The following is a 12,453-nucleotide window of genomic DNA, read 5'->3' as shown; positions in this document are numbered from 1 at the left end:
ACTCTGGCATTCCTACACCTGGGTATCCTCCATAGTATCAGTAAAAGTGGCCCTGTGCTCTTGTTGCTTCACTGCAACTGGCATCACGAAAACAAGTACTTTTTTCCTCTTAAAGGGCCCTGGGTGGAGGTGCCCTCTGCAAAAACACATGACTAATAAAAATCAATGCCAGACCATCAATATAGGTAAAAACTAGGAAATATCTGCCTTATGCCTCATTGATGTCACAAGTTCCAGCTCACCAAATATTTTTGTATCCCAAAGAGGGATTTTAGAACAAATACATTACCTATGACTAGTAAGTCACTTTTACTTCCCACTCGTGTCAAGCCAAGTCCACCTGTTTTCTCTTTTGTGCGTGTGTTGCTGCTAGGTCTCAGGGAGACGCTGGTCCCTTCACTGTGGAAGCAGGGCCGGTGCAACCATATAGGTGAACTAGGCGTTCGCCTAGGGTGCTGGCCTGCTGGGGGCGCCCTGGTGGGCTCCCCCTGACTGGGGTTGCAGCCCTGGGCGAGCGTCTCTTGAGCCGCCCCCAGCGCCGTTACAGGGGGGCCAAGAGGTGGAGGTCCTTCTTAAATATGGCAGAGCAGGCATCTGCTTACCCTGATGGCAGGTGCTAGCAGCTCCCCACTTCCCCACTCCTCCTTCGTGCGCCCTCTGTGATGCCGGAATATGACGTCATTCCGGCCCCGGCATACTAAACGGCGCGCTGGAGGACTGAGAAGCTGCACCACACTGGACCCCAGGGAGGTGAGTGTTTAAGTGTTTGACTGAGTGTCTGCCTGTGTATTTATGAGTGAGTGTATGTCTGTCTTTCTGTCAGTAAATGTATGTGTGTCTGTCATTGAGTGTCTGTGTGTGTATGTCAGTGAGGGAGGATGTCTGTCGGTCAGTAAGTGTCTGTGTGTTTGTCAGTGAGTATGTGTATGTTAGTCAGTGAGTATATGTGTGTGTATGTCAGTGAGGGAGGATGTCTGTCGGTCAGTAAGTGTCTGTGTGTTTGTCAGTGAGTATGTGTCTGTCATTGAGTGTCTGTGTGTGTATGTCAGTGAGGGAGGATGTCTGTCGGTCAGTAAGTGTCTGTGTGTTTGTCAGTGAGTATGTGTATGTTAGTCAGTGAGTATATGTGTGTGTATGTCAGTGAGGGAGGATGTCTGTCGGTCAGTAAGTGTCTGTGTGTTTGTCAGTGAGTATGTGTCTGTCATTGAGTGTCTGTGTGTGTATGTCAGTGAGGGAGGATGTCTGTCGGTCAGTAAGTGTCTGTGTGTTTGTCAGTGAGTATGTGTATGTTTGTCAGTGAGTATATGTGTGTGTTGATAGGTCATCAATATGAGATCAGTGGGGGTCAACATCCCGGAAAACCCCTTTAATATCTCAGACCCCCCCATTACCTATTGTCCACTAAAAACCCACACTTTTGACTAATAAATTACTGGAAGATTTTGAAACCTCAACCAAAGAATGAAGTTATCAAATGTTTGAAACCACAAATCGGCATTCATACAACATTTTCTGAGGGTAGACAACACTTAGCTCGAATCCATTCGTTTAGCCTACCCTCAAAGTGCAAAAAACTTGTAAGTGCTGGGTCTCCACTGTTTTTACAGTTGAATGTCATTTTGTCTCTTTTTATATTTTTGTAAGTACTGTATTAAAACTTTAAAGAGCCTCCATCAGCATGATCAGCTCTATTAAACCAGGCATCACGCCTGATAGGGTTGATCATGCTGAGTAAAACAATATATTTATTTTCTCGCTAGGGTTAATAAGTGCAGACATAATGTATATTCATTTTTACATTTACGTAATATAGGTATTTGAAGCACCAGGGTGCTGGCTATAGCGCTAGGAGCACCACTAGTGTAACGCCCCCTGCACTCTCTGAACTCCCCCCCTCCCCTTTGAGTGACAGGACGGGACATGTCCTCCAGCCTTGTGTTCTCGCCGCAATGCAGAGGCTCAGTGACTCAGCGCTTGCGCAGTTAATCTGGTGAGTTTAGGGAGCAGCGCTCATCAGATTCACAACGCAAGCACCGAGTCACTGAGCCGTCAGTGCTGCTGCGAGAACATAGGGCTGAACAAGATACATGGGGAGGGGGCAGTACAGACAGCACAGGGAACATTCCGCTAGCAGTTCTCCTAGCACTATGGCCAGCCCCTGGTGCCCCAAATAACTAATCAAGCAATTCTCTGGTATATTACTTTAAGGGGATCCAAATCTAGAGCTTCACTATGAGGCAAGATGTACTCTTCCTCTATTAGAGCTGTCATATCTGACATTCTGCAGACATTCTGTGATGTTAATCGTGATTTGTTTTTAAGCCTTTCCTGAACTTCATACTTCACTCGCTAATTGACATAAATATAAAAATGAATATATGTCTGCACTTATTAACCCTAGAGAGGAAATCAATATATTGTTTTACTGAAAACTGTGTGTCCGTGTGTACTTGTGTGCTAATGGGTCACCATCTCAGTAACCCTAACAATGGGTAGAGGCAGCGTGTGTTTGGGGTGTGTGGACTGTGTTTGGGGTGTGTGGACTGTGTTTGGGTTGTAATTTATGCTCAGTTTGTAGCCTGAAGTGGAAGGTGAGTGAAAGACTGAGTGGAGATAGAGCAAGTGATCAACCCCTTGTAGTCGTACTCATGTCATGTGCTAGTATGGTGCATACATGACACTGCGTATATTTCGAAGTACGTGTATTACTATGTATGTAACACAATGTATGTATCACTATGTATGTATCATTCACAGTACACGTATTACTACGTATGTATCACAATACATGTATTACTATGTATGTAACACAATGTATGAAGTTTTTATAGGATGGTGATGTGTACACCCATTTTTCCTATGTGTTGCCCTTGGGATGAAGTTGTTGCCTTTACAGAAAGACATAAAGCAAATATTTAACTAAGGATTCATACACAGAGAAGTCACATTTACAGGAAAATGTCATCTTTCCCTACAAAATGATAACAGTTTTGGCGCCATGCAAATAAAAAATATTTTTTCTACAGGGAAATAAATTTCTTTATGATGTAACATATAGTCTATTTAAAGGTTTTCGCAAACCCTCAATATCATATTATTTAAATGGATTATCTAGCTGTTTTTACCTTTATACATGGCTCTCTGTGGTTTAAAAATAAAAAATAAGCACTATTTACCCCCACTGATCCTCCACCACTGCCCCTCCACTGCTGCTTTGTCCCCTTCTTCTCTCCAATGCCACTTCAAGGGGCAGATTGGCCATAGACCTTAAAGGGAAATTCCCCGGTGGGCCTCCTCACGGCCGGCCAGTGGAAGTTTTTGGGGATGTATTTTGTGCAGCATCTTGTGATGGACTGTGGTATTTGGCCCTGTTGGGCTGGTACAGTATAATGTGCCACAATATGGTATTGCTGGCCCTGCCTTCCATCAATTTGGACCGACTACAAAACCGGGCCAATTTTAATATTTTCTCCAGGGCCATTTTAAGTTCCCAGTCCGCCCCTGGCCACTTCCCACTGCTGAATCATACAGTGAGAGGTTCAGCATGGCAGTGGTGAGGGATTGCTGATGGCGAGCATGGCTTACTTTTTTATTTTTATGTTACTGTCAGCCATATGTATCTGAACAGGAAGAAAGAGGATCACATCCGGTTGCAACCTCAGAGGAAAGGCCTCAGACATTTGGCAGACATGTGATCCCATGGGTGGTCTGTGATCCTGTCTGGGAGAGTATCAGAAAGGTAAGTACTGCTGAAATTGCCTTATGCTCACAGAGACTATTAGGTCCAGGTCCAGAAAACCCCTTTAAGCAATTTCCTGGTATATTACTTCAAGGGCTTCCCTATGAGGCAAGATGTACTCCTCCTGTATTACCGCTGTCATATTTGACATTCTGCAGACATCTTGTGATGTTTTGGAGCCTATCCTGGGCTTCAGCCTTCACTCACACAAACAATTCCAGCCCTAACAATATGTTTACCTCCTATGTAAATGTTAGAAGTTCCAACACTACTCTATGTAAATGATCTTTTACTCCCTATAGATTGTGCTCGTTTCTGCAGGCGGCATTGCTCTGTAGTTTAGGTATACAGTTATAGTCAGCTCCTTCAGGGATTGTCTCCAGGCTTTCCTAGAGACCTGAATGCCACATCCACCTTGTTATTCTACAATATGGAGTCAGAATGTCTCACTGCATGGTGACAGTCTCTAAAAAGTGGCTGGTAAACGGAGTCAGAACAGAAATGGTGCCCAGGTTGAGCTGTAACAAAGGCAATATTGGTTGTCAACCGGCAAAAAGAGCTGAACAGATTGATTCATGGTTTTGTGGGAAAAGATTCTGAAAAAAGGGTGGCAGGTTCTCGTTAACAACAGGTGATTTTGTATTTTCTGGCACCAAAGCCCAAATGCATGTATTGTAGATAATATGTATCAGAGAGGTCATCTATTTTTGCAAAGGAAGGAGCAGGTCATGGCACCACAGGTGTTCGAAGAGGTAGGCTGAAGGTGGAACTCCTGAGCACTTTAGCATGGAAGTCCTCAGGTAACTGGTAGGTTACCACAATCTAGTTCTTCTAAAGCAGGGATGCTCAACCTGTGGCCCTCCAGCTGTTGTAAAACTGCAACTCCCACCATGCCCTTCAGTAGGCTGATAGCTGTAGGCTGTCCGGGAATGATGGGAGTTGCAGTTCTGCAACAGCTGGAGGGCCGCAGGTTGAGCATGCCTGTTCTAAAGGGTTCATGCTATGATGCTATGGTTCACTGCTAAAGGGTTAATGCTATCATGTTATGGAGCAGGAATTATCAACCGCGAGAACTACAACCACCCTCATTGCCGCAGATATCATTCCCATTCTCTCCACCCTTATACCTCCCCCTGTGAGTTGCTGCGCAACACTAGGTTAAAACACATCTTTAGGCAGACTTTCTGCATGGATTTGTATTTGGAAAATCTACCATATAATATATAGTATGAACAGCTAAGTAGGTGAGACCCTAAAAATCTCATCTACACGTTGCAGAAATTTTCCACTTGTCAATTGACGTGTGAGGTGAATTTTGAAATCTTCAGCATTTTCATTGTGGAATTTACCCTTTGCAATGCATAGGGTGAAATCTAGGGCAAATGCTCATTTCGCTGCAGAATCATGGCATTAAAGGGATTCTGTCACCTCCCCTAAGCCAAAAAACGATTTTAAAGCAGCCATGCAGCACAGCTTACCTGGATTAGGCTGTGCTCTTTGATCTTGCAATCCGTCCAGCAGTTACTGCAAAAAACGACTTTTATTGATATGTAAATGAGTCCTGAAGGTGCCCAGAGGGGCGTTTTGTTCATCTTAGAGAGCCCAGTACCGCCCCTCTTACAGTGCCCAGCCCGCCTTCCTTGTATTTTCTAATTTTCGCAGAGCCCAGTGACGTCCGATGCTTGCTCTTCCCTGCTGACTGAGGGAAGAGTGAGCATCGGACGTCACTGGGCTCGGCGCATGCCCAGTGACGAGGATGAAGCTCCTGCCCTCAGTCTCCTGCTGATCGCACAGGCGCAGCCCTCAGTGGGTACTGCGCCTGTGCGAAGGTTCGTTCGGCGTGAGGGAGGGGGAGGAGAGGGAGGAGAGGCTGTGGCAGGCTGGGGGCGGTTAGACAGTGCAAGGAAGGCGGGCTGGGCACTGTAAGAGGGGCGGTACTGGGCTCTCTAAGAAGAACAAAACGCCACTCTGGGCACCTTCAGGACACATTTGCATATGAATAAAAGTCATGGGATTATAAATCATATGAATGTACCATAACATTACTTACACATCTTCAACTCTATAAATAAGTAATAAAACACGTGGACACAAATATTTTTGGTGGAATAAATTAGGCCACGGCCAGCTTTATTAAAGATTAGCTTAATCCAAAATTAAACTGTATCAATATATACCAATAACTTCATAAACAATAATTAGACCAGCCATAAGCTCGGCCTAAACTTCAGACTTAACTCGTCCGCTCACCATTACAGTGAGCGACTTTACACCCTCCTTCTAATAAAGCAGCCGTGACAATGAAAACAAACTTTCAACAGGGAAGGGCGGGCGGGGGCAGCACCTCCTCCAGATGCTGATGAAATGACAGCCTAACACTGACCGCTACCGCAACTATATAGCCCTAACTATGGGGGGCCTTGAAACTGTCCCACCAATGACCCACTGTTGCTGGGCATCTCAGGCCACTCTGCCCAGCAACACTACTTCATAGGTCACTTACTGACCCAATGATTGACATCTGCCCCAGACCCCCAGTAACCAGCTATTTTTAGCTCACCTAACACACTTTTAGGCGGGAAATTTTCCCGCCACAAACTAATACAAGCTAATGGGATGATTATAATCCCATGCGGATCCCTCTATATAATTTCGGGATCCATACATTTTTTACAGAAACTACTGGACGGATTGCAAGATAAAAGAGCACAGCCTAATCCAGGTAAGCTGTGCTTCATGGCTGCTTTAAAATCGTTTTTTGGCTTAGGGGAGGTGACAGAATCCCTTTAAGGTACAAGTTAGGCCTACTGTCTGCATAAAAGCCTGTATTCTGCAAATAGAGCAATAGCTGACAGGGAAGCATCAAGCAGATATACATTTACTGCAGCCCCCCTTACTCTTCTACCTAGGCATTGTTACAATAAGAAGACATAAAGGAATTGTTATTTATGCAGGTCCCTTACAGATCAGTATAGCACACAGAGAAAAGGATGAATAGAGTTAAAGGGAGCAGGGCAAGCTGGCAGATGATCATGGAAACTTCTGAAAAGTATAGATAGAGCTGTTTTAGCTGTTCTGACACTTCTCCAGTTCGTGTGATATCCCATGGGTGGGAGCTTTCAGTAACTATGGAAGGGGGCCAAGTACTACCGCAATCCTCCACTGTTCTGTTCTAATACTGCCACCATCCTGCCTAAACTATGACCACAGAAATCTGTTACACATGTGTATCCTAGAGGAAAGAAGTTCTTCCAGTGCATTGTGTGTGCAATATTCTGATTTCTTAGACTCAATGGGCAACCAAAATTCTCTTTTTGTTTCAAAGAAAGCTGGATAGCACCCAAAATGCCTTCACAACTCCATCACGGGTTGTCTTCCAGCTTTCTCAGTACTGAATGAATGTATTTGTATTATATCTCCATAATATGATAAGGATGTTATATATGCCAGTGATCTCCAATATGTTGTTTTCCAGCTGTTACAAAAGGGTAGTTTTCATCATGCCCTGGGTTTTAGGTCGTGCTGCAAGACAGTGTTGCAACAGCTGGAGAGGCACATGTTAGCGATCACGGACATAGATAAATAATAACATACAGAGGATACTGTGCTACAATGGCCGAAATAGGTGCTAGTGCGATTTAACCTCCTTAGATGCTGTGGTCTTTAGCGACTGCTTCATCTAGGGGGTTTAGAGAGAAAGCAATCTCGTCTCTCCTTGCGATCGCAGGGTCCTGACAGTTAACATGGGAGCCGGAGGACTTAAAAAAGCCTCAAGGCCTGATATATACGGAAGCCTGCCAGGCCCTGCATGAGGCAGGGTTTGATCAGGTCAAATGTCAGTGTAACACTGACTGTACAATACACTGCAACAGATGTTGTCATAATTGTTACCACAGTATCCAAAACAATCTGATCTATAAAAGGATCATATTACTTCTCCAGCAAGGTGAACGCCATTAACAAACATAAACACTTAAGGAATTGCTGTTTTTGTCACCTTCCCTCACCCAAAAAATTTGATAAAAAGCAATCAAAAAGTCACGTGTCCTAAAATGGTACCAATAAAAACTACAGGCCATCCTGTATAAAAAAAAAAAAAAAAAAAAAAAAAAAAAAAAAAAAAGCCCCTTAATAGAGCTACATTAAAGTGAAAAGTTATGAGTCTTAGATATGGCGATGCAAAGTAAAAATGTATTTTTAATAAAAAACAATTTTATGCTGAAAAAGTAGTAAAACATGAAATAAACCTATAAAAATTTGGTACCGCCATATCCGTATCAACCGGAAGAATTATCATATATACTACATGAGTAGCACCATAAAATAAAATAAAACACTCACAGAACATCATTTTTTTGCTCACCTCCCAAATTTTTATATAAAAAGTAATCAAAAAGTCTAAGGTACCAAAAATTGGTACCAATAAAAACTGCAAAAAACAACCCCTCACACCAAAAATATTTTAGCAAATTCCATTTGCACAAAATTACACAATTGAGATGCGGCTGCTTCCCTTCTGAGTGCTGCGTTTCCCTACATGACCACATATAGGGTATTTCTGTACTCAGGAGAAATTGTTTGATGCTTTTTCTCCTTTTTAACCCTTCAAAAATAAAAACAAAATTGGGGCTGAAGCAAAGTACTATTAGAATAAAAAACATTTTTTCATTTTCATGGTCCAATACTAATAAATTCTATAAAACGCCCACGGGATTAAAACCATCACCCCACCCCAAGCTGAATTTCTTGAAGGTGTAATTTCAAAAATGTGGCTATTTCTTGGGGTTTCCACTGTACTGCACTGTACTGTACTCATAGCCACATCTACCATTCTCTGCAGTTTCGGGCAACAGATTAATGTGTATGGGAAGCTCCCGGCTCTTCCCTGACAGATGATGTTGGGGGAGAGAAGAATCAGATGAAATTAATATTTTCGCCTAATCCTTTTGTTCTCCTGGGAGATAAGCCACCACCAGAAGTCTCTGCCAGAGGTTTCTCCTCATACACATTTTGCCGTGCTGATCGTGTATGGGGGACCCGGGAAGAAGCTGATCGTTTGGCCAACAGCTATTCAATGTGAACCTGTTTAGGGAGTGCCCGTTTGTATGGAGTCTGTAGGATTATACAACTCCCCTGAGCCTCTTATCTCTGTGCATGTGCTGTCTAAAAGACAAACTACTTGTTGCCAATATCAGCCAATCACAGCTTTTATTTTACTTTTATTTTACTACAGTGATTCTTACAATACAGTAGACCTATCTATACCAACCTGTGGCTCTCCAGCTGTTGCAAAACTATAACTCCCATCATGCCCTGACAACCTGCAGTCATCAGACTTCTTCCCTTTTCATCATTACTGAAGAAGGGTTAAACATATCAACCCTTTGCTTATATTATTATTGAAGACAGAACTAAATTATATAGAAAGTTATGCTTTGTCTTAACCACCTAAGCAAAGGTTTGGAAACCATAATGGAAGCCCATGTGGTTGTTACAAGTCACTTGTGGAAAAGGGTTAAGTTCAAGTTGGTTAAAGTCAAGTTGCAACATTAGCAAACATGAAAGGAGGAACTTCCCCAAAGAAAACAGTGTGAAGGGTTACAAATGGCAGAACAGAGTTTCATTTTCATTGTAGGGCTACATGCACACGTTCAGGATTCATGTGCGGAGAATCCGCACTGAAATCCGCAGGTGTTCGCAGGCAAATCTGTGCGGTCAATTTGCGTATTTGCGTGCAGATTTGGTGCGGATTCGGTGCGGATTTTCCGCATGCGGATTTCACTAAGTGAATGAAGAAAATCCGGTCAGGAAAAAAAAAAATTATTGACATGTCGCGGATTTTAAAATCCGCGCGGAAAAAATCTGCATCGTGTGCATTGAGAATTTCAAATTCTCATAGAATACAATGTACATGACCTATGGTGCGGATTTTCCGCACGCAAATCCGCGCGGAAAATCCGCACGCAATCCTGATTGTGTGCAGGGGGCCTAGTACACCAAGTGGTGCAGTGGTCACACCTGGGCCATAGACCTGGAGGAGTCCACATTATTATAAATGGCACATAGTAGGTGGAGGGCCCTATTACAGAGTTTTCACTGGGGTCTAGGAGATTCCAGTTATGTCTGGGGATGCACTCTGATTTTTATGTATATACCTGGGCCACCATTTTTTTTATTCCATAATTAACTTTTTGTGCAAAAATTGAAATGTAAGAGAATTTCCCAATGACGAGGTCCTGCATATGCCAGTGCTCAACACACTGTGTACCACATTTATTAAGATGTTTTGGGTACTTTTCTAACCTTTTAGCAATTCGTCAAGAAGGGGGTGGAGTTTGATGGAAAGGTTGTAATTTAACAGAAAAGGGGCATGGGGTAAATGTGCCAAAAAATCAACCAAAATTTTAAGTCTTATTTTAAGGCAGTATTAGTAAATGTTCTGTAAAAATGCTTTCTGGCCCTCAAGAAAGGGCATTGAAATCATTGGGTAACACAGGAGATGACGGCCAACCTACAGACAGTAGTAGAGTAGTTCATAGGTATCAAGAAAAATAAAAATAAAATGGAGACAGCATGTCCAAAAGGTGCAAAAGGTGGAATTTATTCCAGATGCAACGTTTCGGCTGAGTGTTAGCCTTTTTCAAGCATGCATATACATGTATATGCATGCTTGAAAAAGGCTAACACACAGCCGAAACGTTGCATCTTGAATAAATTCCACCTTTTGCACCTTTTGGACGTGCTGTCTCCATTTTTTTATTTTCTTGATACCTATGAGTTGCTTTACTAGGGGCTTTTTACCTCCCCTCCTGGAGACGAGCACCCGAAACAGTATTACCAAGGAGTGCTGTCCACCCGTATTTTCAGTAGTAGAGTAGTAACAGACTACACATGGATTGTTTGTAGTATGTTGCTATATAATCACATAAATCTGCCTCGGAGCTGTAGTCACCAAAATGCTTAGGTTTGTATAGTCAAGGCTATTTTCAAAGTTACTTCACTTTTCTCTTTTGGTGGTCTGGAGTTGCAAAAGTTTATATACCTTATTGGATTTCCACTTTAGGCAATTAGTATTTGAAGACATTTTCACTGGCACCCTCCTTCGCTCTCTTTACCCTAGCCTTCTTCTCTTTCACTCCTTACTCCATCTCTCTCAGTTCTATTCATGTACTGGTGGTTGTAGTGTAAACTGAGAGGCGCAGTGAAAACCACATAGTAGCATGCTATGTATATCCTACTGCACAGGAGGATAAAGCGGGGCCCTGGTATGTAGTCAGACCAAGCATACAATCCTGAGTAGACTAGAAATATCTATTAATACATGGAGCAGAACACATGTTACTGAGTGAATACCATTGACTGCCTACACATGTTCTGCTAGTGACAGGTGGAGCGGCTTCACTATACAAGGTGTAGGTTACTGGACTTTTATCTAGAGCATTTAGATAGGGGCCCAGAAGCTTAAGGTGGTTGTCTAGTTTCAGGAAAAAACTGGACAACACATGCGATCCACCTGGAATATAGACTAAATCATTTCTTGACAGATCCTACATTGCCTCTCTGGTTCACCTAAGAGTCCAGTAAGTGACTGCAGCATGTTGTCAATGTGATGTCACTGCTGCAGCTGGGAGCCCAACTGGGAGAACTGGAGTGCCCGGCCAGGAGAACCAAAGTGTGGCATCTGTCTGGACCGCAACCTTAAAGTAGTGTAGTGTCCCCATATGTGTGTATAGTCCACTCCTAATTGGTGTGTATTATGATGTTATTTTGCACTATTTCTTTTTCTATGCTGCTGAATCCATATTACAGGCTGGTATCATGCACTACATACTTTCACCACTAGAGGTCTCTATCACACCACTTATATAGTGCAGACACAGGAAGCGAGATAGAGATAAGGAGTGTAGTTGAGTGGAGGAGTTAGAAGGAAGGAGAGGAGACAGGGGAACTAATTTGCCTCAACCATTGAGTCCAAGATTGGGACTGTATGATCCTACACCAGGCATCCTCAAACTGCAGCCCTCCAGCTGTTGCAAAACTACAACGCCCAGCATGCCCGAACAGCCTTCAGGTATCAGCCTACAGCAGGGCATTGTGGGAGTTGTAGTTTTACAACAGCTGGAGGGCCGCAGTTTGAGGATGTCTGTCCTACACTGTAGATTACCCTTCCGGGATATCAAATGGAGGGAGATTGCCCTGGGGTTGTTGGATCATTGAACTAAAGAATATAGGCGAAGGAAGATAATTGCCGTTTATCAGGTTTTTAGTCACCTTTGCATCAGGTGGAGAGATTATAAGCTTCAATCTGCCCCACCATAACCAAGGACAGAAAGGCCATCTGTCAGAATACTTATTTACAGAGGATCTGAACTACTACTGAAAGGTTGAGAGATAAAAGCAAGATCAGGAAGTAAGTACAAGTAAGAACATCACCTTTACTAAAGTGAACTGGAGTTAACCCCTACAATTCACCATAAGGAGCCTGCTAATTTGGATTTGCAGCTTTGCACTTTGCACTTTATGTCATCTGTATGCAAGACAAAGTGATGATATTGGATGCTTTACTGCATCTGACAAGTAAAGTTCCTCATTCTTCTGCTCCATCTCTTGATTGCACCTTACGATGCTGGCGTCACGAACACAGGGGCCCAGCCACCAAAGCACCTTAAACACCCATTACGATCAAGGGCACCTCAACCACCATCTGGCTGGTG

At 43.2% G+C, this 12,453-nt stretch overlaps 1 protein-coding gene across 3 annotated transcripts in view; it reads right to left on the bottom strand.

Moving 5' to 3' along the window:
* Positions 1–12,453, bottom strand: part of LOC122928607 (protein kinase C and casein kinase substrate in neurons protein 1-like) — a 95,845-nt gene that overhangs the window by 58,390 nt on the left and 25,002 nt on the right. The window contains exon 1 of one of the 3 annotated variants that reach the window (XM_044281606.1): positions 5,218–5,263. The exons of the other annotated variants lie outside the window; for them this stretch is intronic. The gene's annotated coding sequence lies outside the window, so the exon portion shown is untranslated. Of the gene's footprint in view, positions 1–5,217; positions 5,264–12,453 lie in introns of those variants that run through there. 3 annotated transcript variants of the gene reach the window in all.

Source organism: Bufo gargarizans, chromosome 2 (genome assembly GCF_014858855.1).
Source record: "Bufo gargarizans isolate SCDJY-AF-19 chromosome 2, ASM1485885v1, whole genome shotgun sequence".
NCBI lineage: Eukaryota > Metazoa > Chordata > Amphibia > Anura > Bufonidae > Bufo > Bufo gargarizans.
This window is presented reverse-complemented; position numbering and strand designations above follow the sequence as displayed.